Here is a 13721-nt window from a genome sequence, read left to right as displayed (position 1 = left end):
TCATAATTGTTTTTTGTCCTAGGTCGATGGTTGCTTGTTATTACTTTCATAACTCTTGTTGAGTTTTCTCCAATCTTTCTCCATATTTTTTATTTTGTCAGTCCGTGGGATATTTGGTACTTTCTCAAACACCACAGTTCAAAGTATCAGTTCTTCTCCTGCCATCCTTATTCATTGTTTAGCTCTCAGATACCTAGCAAGTGATTGAAGACCATGGCCTGAACTAGATGTACTTTCCTTTTTAAACTGACATCATTGTTCCTCAGTACTATGGAGGGGTCTTTGACAGCAGACTTGCCCAATACAATATGTCTTTTAATTTCTTTACTGATGATACCAAAGTTGTTGATTATGGATCCAAGTAAGATGAAATCATTGACAATTTCATTCTTTTCTTTATCTATCATGACGTTGCCTGTCAGTCCAGTGGTGAGGAAGTTTATCATAGGGAGATAATTTTGTGAAACTTGAGACCTGTAAGGCATGGTTTGAAGAGGACTACAAAACAAAAGATGATAGCTGTGCTTAGGAGAAATTAGCAGGGATTTGGAATTGGGGTGTAAACAGAGAAACAAAGAGAAGAGGGCCAAGTCAACATGGAAATTGCAGGGAACCGTGACCATGTCAAGTAGAATGTGGCATTAAGATTAAAGGAAGACAGGGAGCTCTGGTGGCCTAGTGGCAAGGAGCTGCAACTACAATCCCAGAGGTGAACAGTTCGAATCCACCAGATGCTCTGCAGGGGAAGGAGGAACAATCTCCTCCTGTACCAGTCAGATCTGATTTGACGGTACATGCACACAAAAATAAGAAAATAAAAAAAAATTTAAAAAAAGATTAGATGAAGACTCATCAACAATCCATGTTATACCCTTGTAAGTTAAGAGGACTTGTATCAAAGTTAAGAGGACTTGAAACACTGCAGAAGATCAAAATTATATCTCAATATCAAGAAAACAAAAATCCAGCCACTGGGCCATCGTGATAGAGGGAGAAAAGATTGAAGATATCAATGATTTCATTTTATTTGGATCCACAATCAACATCCATCATAATAAGAGTCAGGAAATTTAGTAGAAGTATTGGTGCCTAAGAACTGTGGTGTTGGAGAAAAGTACTGAATGTCCCATGAACGCCCCGCCCCCCATAAAAAAACCCAGTTATGTCTTGTTGAAGGTGCAGCCAGAGTGCTCCTTGGAGGCAAAGATGATAAAACTTCATCTCACATACTTTGGGCATGTGGCTAGGAGAGGCTATTCTCTGAAGAGGGACATTATGCTTGGGAAATTAGAGGAATGGTGAAAGCAAGTAAGACCATCAACTGTGGATTAACACAGTGACTGCAGCAATTTGCTCGAGTGTGTCAGAGATGAAGAGAATGGTACAGGATAAGACAGGGTCCAGATTTTTTATTCATTGGATTACTACGAACCATACCTAAAAACACCAAGCAAAGTGCTAATAAGTAAATGTGACTGTATAAACACTACGATATGCCTGATCTAAGATATGGTCTTTTCAATTACTTCCTATACCATCTGAAAGTTGGACAATGTATAAGAATAGCAGAAGAAGAATAGATGCCTTTGACTCGTCATGTTGGCCAAGAGTGTTGGATACCCCATGCACAAATCTGTTTTGGAGGAAGTGCACACAAGGTACTCCTAAGAGGTAAAGATGGTGAGACTTTTTATCACATGCTTTGGGTTTCTTGTCAAGAGGGACCTCTCTTTGGAAAGGAAAATCATACTGGGAAATAGGGTCAGAGAAAGAATCTGAAAAAGATGGACTGACAGAGTAATAATGGGGTTCATTGTGTGGATGGTACAGCCTAAGGTAAGGTTCAGATCTGTTGTTCATGGCGTCACTATGAGTTGTAGTCAACTAGATCTCATCTAAAATAACATCAACATGATTGAGAAAATGAAGCTGCTCTTGTTGCTATGTGTCGTTGAGTCACCTGCAACTCATAGCAACCCTATGTGCCACAGCTCAGACGCCTGCCCTGTCCTGAGCCCATCTCACTGACTCCAACACACCTACTTCCCATCGCCCCAGTTATTGTATCAATCCATCTCAGGGTCTTCCTTTCCTGTGTCTTCCCTCCACACTTTCAAGCATGATGTCCTTCTCCAAGGACCAGTCTCTCCTGGCTATGTGGCCAAAGTATGTGAGATGGAGCTTCAAAATCCCAGCCTCCAAGAAGAAACTTGGCTTCAACCTCTCCACACAGACCTGTTTGTTTTCTTGGCAGCCCATGGTATGTTCGAGTCTCTTCGCCAGCACCAGAACTTCAAGCCATCAATTCTTCTTCTGTCATCCTTAGTCATTGTCCCGCTCTCTGATGCCCAGCAAGTGACTGTGAAGACCATGGCCTGGTAAAGATGAAAAGAATTGCTAATATTTGCTTTAGACTTGTATGTGCTGCCGCTGTAGTAGACCTCAGACAAAGGCAGTAGTGGACATAGGTTTGAGCAGCATTAATGTGGTGGGGCAGGGGGTCTTTATTTCTAAGGATGGGTGCACATCGTAGAAAAGAACAGCATGCTATATGATAAGAAGATCTATAAACTGATGTCATTCAGGGCTCTGGAAGTGTTCCTCATCTTTCTTTATCCCTAGCAATTTCAGAGGGATTATGAGGGGAAAATAATTTCTCCACTGCTTGCAGGAATGAGGCTATTTCAATCTCACAGGACAGTGTACACAGTTAAATTTAGGTCACTTACGGATTGCATAATATTCATGGCCACTTTGTTGTTGTTGTTATTGGCTGCTATCAGGACTTTTAGCGACATCATGAACAAATGTTAGAAAGCCTGTGTGATGCTGTCCCACCCCCACAATCTCCACTGTGGTTCACTTAGGTGATAGACAAACAAGGAAATGGACCAAAAAGGTCCAAAAACTCCAAAAAAGAGTTGAAGTCAATTGTTCCTGATCAAATTATTCTCCCAATTCAAATTCACGTCTTTAAAATAAATGTTGTTGGTCCTTAAGTGTTTTTTCTGCTCACGTCAAAGCCCTTCTTGGCTATTGTTGCCCTGAATAAAGCATGGACTGTCCAGGTCAGCATTAATTGGAGAACTGGTGCTGGAGAAGGGTATTGAATATACCATGGACTGCCAAGAAAACAGATTGATTGTTCCTGGAGAGGGTTAAACCAAGCTACTCCTTGGAGGCAAGGATTCTGGGGCTTCGTCTGACATACTTTGGGCATGTTGCGAGGAGGGACAGGTCCTTGGAGAGGGACATCATGCTTGGGAGGGTGGAGGGATGATGCAAGAGGGGAAGACCCTCTATGAGATGGATTGATTCAGTGACTGGGGTAATTGGGATGGGTGTGTCAGAGGCAGTGCGGTTGGTGCAGGATAGAGCAGGATTTAGGGCTATTGTACATAGGGTCGCTATGAGTTGCAAACGACTTGACAGCACATAACAACAACAACAATGGATTTTTCCCCATTTAACGTTTATGAGTCTGGACATAGTAGTGTAGAGGAAGGTCTCTGAGCCTGCAGTTCTTCTGTTTTGTTCTTAAACTTGCTTTTCTCAATACCAGGGTTCATGTTCCTGGTCCAGACTCATGAACTGTGTCTACACAGGGAGGGACTCAATCCCTTTGACATGATAGGGGTCTTTTCTTGTTTGCTTGAAGTTTTCCATCATGTTTTCTGCTGCTTAGCACCTGATCCACTGGGCTCTCTCTGTCTGTCAGCCAGGGCACCTGTTTGTTACCATTTGCTGGGTGTTTCTGTTGCCGCCATCTGCTTTCCTGCCAGGGTTCTACCTAGCACAGTCAACACATTCCCCTCCTACTAGGTTGCACTCCAGCACCTGCATTTCCATTGTCTTTTGATGGACCTTCTGCAAGTTCCCAGCATCCTAGTGAGTGGTTTTGTTTCAAGTTCTGGTTCTCCCTTCTCCCTCCTTGGATTGAAAGAGGTACAATGGGGAAACCCTGCATTTGTAGAAAACTTGATAAATTCATGAGATAGTTGGAAGTACTGGGCTGTACACAGTGAAGGCTGTGGAGCGGCAGAGGAAGGAGGAGCAATGCACATTGTTATTTATGTACTTGCAAACTGCTGACTGTTACGTAGCACAAGTGAGTAAATATTTTACTTAGAGTAGTGTTGGCATCCTCTGAATGTTTTAACCCACAGACAGGAAGTTGAAGGGGCAGCTGATGAAGACAGCTGTCTAATATTCATGTAACTATCTTTTCACCCTTTGCCTCATGGTTGTACTGCGGGCATGTCAAGAAGCTGATGTAGTGGCATGATCGCACAGTTCCTGGGGGATCTTTCCTAGAAAATTCTCGTTTGGCAGCTGTTTGTAAACGGAGCCTCCAGTCTCTCCTTTTCTTTCCAGTTTGTTTCAAACAACTATAAATGAAGACTTCTTGCAATGAGAAAAAGGTTCTTAAGTTGCGTAAATTTCGCTTTCTGAAGAGGAAGAGTGCTAATGAAGTTATAAACTCCCTGAGCAATAAAGTGGACTCAGGACTTTCAGAACCTCCCAGCACAGTTCTGAGTTTGTAGTAGCAGGCAGCTTGATAAATATTTATGGAATAAGATTAGATAGCCTGTCACAATAGCAGCTGGTGAAATGAGTCCACAGCTCTGAACTTTGGACAGAGACTGGGTTTAGATAAACTTGAAGAGGGGAGTTTTTGAAGGGTTTATATTCAAAGGCTGCTGATTTGAACAAGCCTTTAAGAAGCAGTGGGGGTGGGTGGGTTACAAACGCAAGTGCAGTTTTAGAAGATTTATAGCATGGGGTAGAGAGGATGTGATTGGAATTTTCTCATGATCTGTAGCTCTTGCAAGTGGTTCTTGCTCTAAAAGTTCTGTCAGCCGCTAAAGACCATTGCTAAGTGGTGCCACAGAATGTATTGGCTGAGAGTTGGGTTCTTTTACAAGCTGTTCTGGTGAAATAGTTAAATATTTGGATGCTATCTGAAAGGCTGGCAGTTGGAACCGACTAAGCAGAGAAAGACCAGCCAATCTGCTTTTGTAAAGTTTATAACCTAGAAAACACTGTGAAACAGGGTCACAGTGGGGTGACCATGAGTCAGAATTAACTCAAGGGCATCTAAGAATAACAACAGCATTTGTCCAAGGTCCCAAGGTGCCACAGTTTATGTTAATCTAAAAAGGTTAATGACTTCAATCTACTTAGTAGTTCAAATGGAAAAAGTCTCAGAGAACGTCTTATAGCCAAGAAATCCTCTGGAGAAATGCTATTCTCTAGCATCCGAGATTGTCATGAATTGGAATGAACGGCATGATAGGTTTTTGCTTTGCTTTGTAAGCATCTTTTCCTCTTGTAGCTCTCTACCCCCAGGATTTCCAACAGAAGCTTATGTTCAATTAGTTAACTCATTTCTTTTGTTTGGTCATGTGCTTTAGGGATAGCTGATCCAAGGTACATCTAGTACCCTACATCCCAATTATTTTAAACCAATCCTGGTAGATCCATAACCTGTTGTTAACTCTGAATGAGTAAGCACTACACCACCAAGGTTTTGGTTGACCCATATTCCTAGCAATAACTGGTTCACATATGGATGTGTGATCTGCTCAGAGTGAAAACCATCAGCTAAACTCTTCAGAGAGATTGCTTTGATCTTACAAAAGACCTGTTGTTATTGTTGCAGTTGTAGTTACGTGCCATCAAGTCACTTGCGAGTCATAGCGACCCTATGTACAAGAGCCCTAAATGCCATTTTATACTGTGCCAACCAAAAGACCTACAGAAGGAATCCCATCTCCCTTCTCTGGATCTAGTAATAATTGACTGTTGTTTAAATTCACCAGCCATCTTACAACTACGAGTGGAGCTAGCCCAAGACACTCAAAATCAAGTCAAAGTCATTGCAATGGAGCTAGAACTGACTCATAGCTCACCCTCCTGTGGGTTTTCTGAGATTATACATTGTATGAGAGAAGGCTATCCATCTTTCTCTCTCAGATCTACTGGTAGATTTAACTGCTTTTGGGTTAACACACAACTCCCTATAGACTATGCAACCAGAGTTCCCTAGCCAAGGTAACAGCTGATGCATTGTGGATATTAAAGAAATATGGCAGAAAAAAAAGAACCAAGCTCTTATTTTTTTTAGAGAACCAAGCTCTTGATAGCATTGTTGAGTGAATAAGTAATTTCTACTTTTACAGTTATGCAAAATGTTGACTCCTCCAAGTTTTCTAGTTTGTATGGGGTTGCCGATTAAAAAATAAAAAAAAAGAATGCTAAGATAATTTTCATTTCAGGCAAGCAATGAATAATTTCTAGTATAAATATATTCGGTAAGACTTCGATTTCATGCAATATGATCACATGTATAGTAATTTGTGTTGCTATCGTCATTACCTAAAAATCCCAATTCCAATTTAACTGAGAATCTTTCAGCATGCTAGCTAGTACCCTCAAATTTCAGTTAAAAGTCTATCTACTTCATTGATGCAAGATTTCCCCCAGCCCTCTACTCCCTTCAGGTGGCTTCATTGTAAGGAATTGTGTTAATAACCCAAAGACAAGTGGTTCAAGTATACCGGCTGCTGTGTGGGAGAAAGATGGGCAATCTCCTCACTGCATGTCACAACCTCTGAAAACTCACTGGAGGGTCTGCTGAGTCGGTTCTGACTGAATGCCAGGAAACAACCACAAACGTACTTCCCAGCAAAGGGACTTATTTCCGAAATAGAAGAGTGAGGAATCTTCCACCCAGGCCGCAGTGTTTGGGGCTGGTGGAAGGAATTAGGAAAGATCCAGTGGGGATCTGAAAAGACAGGTTAATTATGAGAATAGATCAATGCTGATTAATTTTTTTGTGTGTGTTGGCAAATTTTTTAAAATTTTCTACTTGTTTATTTACAGAATTCGAATGCATTGTTTTCAAGAACAAATTCTTTCAATTTCCCTCACCCTCCCTACCCAAATTGTACAACCCCATGATTAATCCCCCCCCCTCCCCTTGCACATCCTGATTAATTTTATAAAATAATGTATGGGATAGATGAAATTTGTAAGCAAACCAATATAAAAGAAAAATTTTTAGAAAAAACACAAAACAATGAATGGGGAACATAATATGATACATGATGCGAAAGAAGAAGAAATGTATGTGAATGATACACAACGTATATGAATTTTGTATGCAAATTAATAGAAAATAAAAATAATTTTTTTAAAATGAGGAATCTTGCTAATATCAAGAAAGAAGAACACTATGCAGGGTCTCTAAGATTTCTGCCCTATACAGAGAGCTGCACAGACCACCATTAGCAGTAGAGGTGCCAGAGACCCAGAGACTGACAGGAGACAGGGCTGAACTCGAACTAGGGCTCCAAAGTGGAAGGCTGGGCCTGGCAGCCCAGGGGTGCCAGTACAGGCAGTACCCGAGGCAGCCTTGTAGCGTGGCATCAGAGGCTGAGGATCAGGCAGCCTACAAGAATCTCTGAGGCTATCTTGACCGAAGAATTTTATCCCGTTTCCAATCTAAACGGTAACCTGCTACTCCCCAGTAAATTCCATAAACATGGGGGGTGAAGGGGAGAACGAAACTGGCAAAAATAGTTCTGCTTTTTTAATCACTACAGGAAGCTTCACAGTCTCAATAATTAGTTAAAACTGCCTAGAAGAGCATTCTTTTCAAAGCTATTCAATAAATCCCCACTCAGAGTCCAAACTTTTCTGTGACACTTAGTAACAGTAGAAGAATTCAGCCTGATCTCAGTTGGAATTTTAGCTTTTTACTTATTAGATGTATTGCTTAGGACAGATTTTCCTGCAGGCCTGAACACATGCATGATGACATATATTATAGTCCACAATATTTATTAAGCCAGGCATACGTTACCTGTTCGATGTATTAGATAGACTTCTTTCCTTGTATTGGTTATGAAAAGCTGTGTCAGATATAATTTTAAGAAGCTCTGGTAGCATAATGTGTAATTTACTGGGCTGTTACCCGAGAAGTTGGTGGTTTAAATCCACTAGTCACTCCACGATAGAAAGGTGGATAACTCCTCTCATAAAGATTTGCACGCTCAGAAGCTCAGGGGGGACCACTTTGAGGCTGAACTGACTCAACATCAAAGGAGGTATTGTGTACCATCAAGTTGGAACTGACTCATAGCTGATCCTCTTGTGGGTTGTTTTTGGGTTTGGGGGGGGGGGTTGTCTGTTTTTATTTTAGTGGGTTTTTTTAAATTTTTTTTTCCAGAGGCAGAAGAGGTTGCCCCTCTTTATCCCACAGAGCAGCTGGTAGACTTGAACCACATGCCTTCAGGATTGCAGCGCAGCTTCTTGCCACCAGGCCACCATAGCAGTAGGTATATTGATATAGCTTCTCATTTATGTCATCAAACCCCTATATTGTTCCTTCCTCTTAGACTTATTTTACAGAAGAGATGAAATAAGACATGAGCAAAATACACCTTTATGGACTGAGGGTTACTTACTTCACTGAAGAGCTGAGCCACCTCTTCTGACTCTGGGACTCACATATATGTGACTGTACACTAAGTGGTAGATACCATGGATCAAAGAATTATCATGATTGTAAAGAAGAAATAGAAAAAGGCAGTTTTGTCTTCTGGAGGGCGGCGACCGTCTTGCTCAGAGTTCCTTTGGCATCTGGCCGAATGGAGGGCAGGCAGTCAGATGCTACCCCTTCCAGTGCATTGACTTCCTCCCTCGTGGGCAATGCTGACCTTACAATCTTCGCAGCATGTTTTCCCGCATTCAAATCATCATGTCCACACTGAGATTTCTCTAGTCTTAGACATGGCAGCTGTGATGGCAGAATGACAGCTGTGATGTGCTTCTGTAATCCTGGAGAGGGAGGGAGAAGCAGCTGCCCTGGAGAAATTGGAGGGTTGTCATCAGTGGGGAGAGTGGCTCCCACTCCAGATTCCAAGGGGCGGCACTAGGGTCAAGGCACACGGTGTTGGAGAAGAGTGCTGAACACTCCACAGAATGCCAAAAGAACAATCTCAGAGGAAGTGCAGCCAGTGTGCTATTGAGAGGAAAAGACGGTGAATCTTCTCATTTACTTTTCTGCTTGGTGGCAGGACTGGCCAGTGCTTGGAAAAAGACATTCTGGGGAAGGTGGAGGAACAGAGGAAGAGAGGAAGACCCTCAACCACAGAGGAGTCGACAGGGTGACTGTGACAACGGACTCCGGCATGGCATGGCAGGGGTCTTGAGGAAGGTGAAGGGCAGGGCAAAGTTCAGACCTATTGTTCCTTGAATTGCTGTGAGTTGTAACTGGCTCAAAGACACTGAAGAGTAATGGGAAGACACTGAAGAATAACAGGACAATGCGTAGAAGTTTGAACATTCACAGCTGCCCAGGGCTGAGGCACTTCCAGTGTGGTTGAGGTCTCTACTACAGAAAGTGTTGGCTCACCGACTCTAATTACTTACTTACTTAATAAATAAATAAATAGATAGATAGATAGTAATAAATATTATAACTGTCTCTTTGTTTTCTTTTTAATTTTTGACGTGGTCTCTGAATCCCAATTCATTGACTCTTGTTGAGTCCAATCCAGTGAGTCTATTTCCCCCCAATTAAACCTGAAATGACACAGGACCAGATACTGAAATGGCACAGGGCCAGATAAATAGTCTTTCTTTTTGTTTTGTTTTTTTTAAATTTTAGTAATTGTAATGAACATTTACAGAGATTCTGGATTTCCATTCATTCATTGTTGCACTTTCCTCCCTGTCCAGCCCTCCCCCCAACGTTCGCTCCTCTCTTTGAAAAAGAAAAGAAAAATTCTTTCTTTGGTACACAATCCTCTCGCACCCCTCCCACAGCCCCGAGTACACTCCACTATGCAACCTTAATACTGGACTTTTGTGAGAACCAAAAATACCCTATTACATATCACTTTAAAATTATTCTCTCCCTCATTTGTTTCAATGAAATATACATAATTTATCCAGTTTTTCTCAGTCTTACTCCAATCCTGATGTCAGTCCCATTCTACAACAGTGGCACCATGCAGTATTTGTCCTTTTGTGACTGAGATATTTCACTCAGCATAATGTCCTCGAGGGTCACTCATTTTGAATAATATTGCATGAGTTCCTTGTTTTTCAATGCAGTGTAGTATTCCATTGTGTGAATATACCACAGCTTCTCTATCCATTTGTTTGCTGATGGGCACCTGAGTTGTTTCCAACTCCTTGCTATTGTGAACAAAGCTGCAATAAACATGGGTGTGCATATATCTGCGTGGATGTCAGTTATGGTCTCTTTGGGATATATTCCCAGTAGTGGAATTGCTGGTTCAAATGGTATCTCTATTTGCAACTTTTTCAGAAAGCACCATACCACTTTCAACAGTGGTTGCACCATTTTACATTTCCACCAACAGTGAATAAGTGCTCCAGTTTCTCCACAACCTCACCAGCATTTGTTGCCTGCTGTTCTGTTAAATTTTGCTATTCTGACTGGGGTGAGATGATATCTCATAGTTGTTTTGATTTGCATCTCTCTCAGAGCTAGGGATTTTGAACATTTCTTCATGTGCTTGTTGGCCGTCTGAATGTCTTCTTTGGTGAAATGTCTGTTCATATCCTGTGCCCATTTTTCTATTGGATTATTTACCTTTATCTTGTTGTGATACTCAAGAATCTTACAAATTCTAAATATAAGTCCCTTCTCTGACATGCCTTTACCAAATACTTTTTCCCCGTCTGTGGCTTCCCTTCTTACCCTGTTTGAGAAGTTTTTGGATGTGCATAGGGATTTGATTCTTAGAAGGTCCCATTCATCTATTTTATCTTCTCCTGGTTGTAGATTCGTGTGTCTTTCTGTTGTCCATGAGGTCGTTATGATTTGGAGTGAACTTGGAGTGGACTCAATACCATCTAATAACATAAAGGACTCAAAGACAGTAAGAGTTGTGAGGATGGCGTTGGACTGGAAAGGGTTTCTCATACACGCAGGGTCACCCACTTAATAACACCAAACAATAATAACAAAAAGAGTTGGACACAGTGGTCTTCACCTTTTTTTGAAAAAAAAATTTATGTGTGTGTACTGTCAAATCAGATCTGACTGGTACAGGAGGAGATTGCCCCTCCGTCTCCAGCAGAGCATCTGGTGGATTCAAACCACATGTCTCTAGGATTGCAGTGCAGCGTCTTGCCACTAGGCCATCAAAGCTCCTTCATTCTTCACCTTTTACTGCAGATGAGAATTACCGAGGGAGTTTTGAAACTGTCTGGGCCATGCCTGCTAGGGATCTCATTTAAACACTGCAGGGTGCTGCTTGAGTCTAAGAATTTTTTTTTCCAAGCTCCTCCGTGATTCTAAGGCTCAGTGAATTTGAAAGCCACTGAATTAGCGTTAAAGTCATATTTCCTGATTCTGCTTTGGAATCTGATTTAAACAAAGACTGAAGGAGAAACAGCTCCAATTCCTTTAACTTCTCACATCATGGCAGATAAAGCAACAAAGAAGATAAGCATAAGATTGTGTGTATTTTCACATCCATGCTGGAAAACATGTGAAACTGTTATCAGTTAGAAACCTAGCCCTGGTCAGCCTGTGTTTGTTTTCCTGGGTGACCAGTCCCTGACAGGGAGCACTTGCACATTTGAAAAGCAGTTTTGATTCTATAGGGAGGTGTTTGAGGTTGGAAGAGAGACAAATGCCAGCCGTTAACTAGAAAAAGGATCTCCGATGTTTTGGAAAAAAAAAAAAAAGTGAAATTGTGCGCTGTAGATTAGTAAATAAACACAGGCAAGTCCTGTTCCCTCTGCTTACTGCATAATCTGACTCTGTTCATATTGTTGTGGGTGAAGCCACTGAATCGGCTGGGATTCAGAGACCCTGGGCACAACAGAAACAAGTCCTGCCCCATCCAGCACCATCCCCACAACCTCTGCTGTACACTGGGATATTGCTGCAGCCACTGGCCCAATCCATCCCATGGAGGGGTTTCCTTATTTTTTTTCTGACTTTAGAATCTATCAGCTGCTGTGCAGGAGACGGCAATCACCTTTTGTGTGATTTATTCTCTCTTAAAAGCTGCTAGAGGGTCAACTATGGGTCCCAACTCAATGGTACACAACAACTAAAAACTTGAAATCCTTCTCCAAGGACATATCCAAAGTGTATACTTAAGAAGGAGTCTTCCCATCCTCACCTCCAAGGAACACTCCACTAGAGGTCCTCCTGAAATACTCTGTCCATAGCCCATAGTTATCAAAAAGAGATGCATTAAAACTTTAATATTGCAGGACAACTGGCAGATTTACAAATTAGTAAGAGATGTTTTACTAACTTCTAGAAATAGAGCATCTCTGTTTATCGGTATCTTCTGCACTATCAGCAGTGTGTGTGTGTGTGTGTGTGTGTGTGTGTGTGTGTGTGATTAATGGCAGTCATAGGCCCCTCCCTTACTTAGGAGAGTCTAAGTGACTTCGAAGAGGCACATAGACTTCCCTCACTTGTGGTCCAAGTGTGGAGCCATCAGCCCTGGGATGCTGTTGCCTCTGCAATCTTTTGCATAAACAGACACAGACCAGATTTGGAGAAGATCACAGAGGAGGAAGTGAAGCAAGTGACTTTCTCCTCTCCTCTTCACAGTCTCTGAGGATGTTTGTTGTCAGAGTGGCAATCCTCTGATAGATGCCTGGAGAGATGTCCTTTTACTCTTTCAATTGTTATTTTTTATTTTCCATATTTTTGCCTACCTTTCTATTAATCGGTATTTGCTGTTGATGCTTAAAACATGTAGTGTGAGGTGTGAAACATCAACGTTCCTCTGAAGAACATGATCCAGCGGATGTTTTAATTTGTAAGCAAGTCACTTCTTTCTTCCCAAAGGGAAAGTACTTTCCAGTGGATAGTCATCTGTTACTGCTTTAATTCCTTCTGAAATGTTAATTTTTTTAAAAAAAATCTGTTTTCCCAAGATCCACTACTATGTACACATTTTAAAAGCAAAAACCAAGATAAATCTCAACTCAAATGTTGGAAGAAACTGTAAAAACTTTTCAGTTAAAAAAAGTTCTTTTCCTTTTCTTGATGCGTCAGGCCTGGGCATCCTTACGCTTTGACAGTTAAGTATATGCCATTAATTCGCCATGGCAGTGGGAAAGAATTTTTTTTTTTTTAATCGAGGAGGGGTCCGAAGAAGGAAGAGGGTTCACAGGGCACCATGTCGCTGACAAATCACAGGAGGTGGCTTCATAAAGGCTGTGAAAACCAGTTTCTCGTTGCAGAAATCGGGTTGGGCCACTCCTTCACCCCCCTTCTCAAACACAAATATTTTCATATAATAAAAGGCTGTTTCCCCATGGTTATGACCCAGCCTCCCTTCCTCCGACGCTACCGTCGTAAAGTGGTTTAGGGCGCCGACGTCTCCAAAGTTCCCCGGCTCCCTCTCTCGCAGGACCGGGCAGAGGTGAGGCGCCCCTTTGGGGACTCACTCCGGGTGAGGGGACAAGAAACCCCCACTAGGACCCAACCCGGGGCAGCCAGCGGCCCGAGCATGCGCCGAGGGTTTGTGCAGCTGGCCCCGGCTGGGCTGCCGCCGCCGCTCGTCCGGACTTGGCGAGGGCTGGGAGGGACAGCGGCGGGAGGGGAGGTGGCTTCGCCGAGACTTGCCAGCAACTGCTGCCCAGCACTCCCCCCTCCTCGGGCTTTTTCCCAGGAGTTGGCGGCGCCGCGGAGAGGAGCGCGGAGT

This window comes from Elephantulus edwardii, unplaced genomic scaffold (assembly GCF_000299155.1).
Source record: "Elephantulus edwardii isolate Elephantulus edwardi_28Jun2011 unplaced genomic scaffold, EleEdw1.0 scaffold00022, whole genome shotgun sequence".
NCBI classification, from domain to species: Eukaryota; Metazoa; Chordata; class Mammalia; order Macroscelidea; family Macroscelididae; genus Elephantulus; species Elephantulus edwardii.
Note: the sequence above shows the minus strand (reverse complement) of the source record.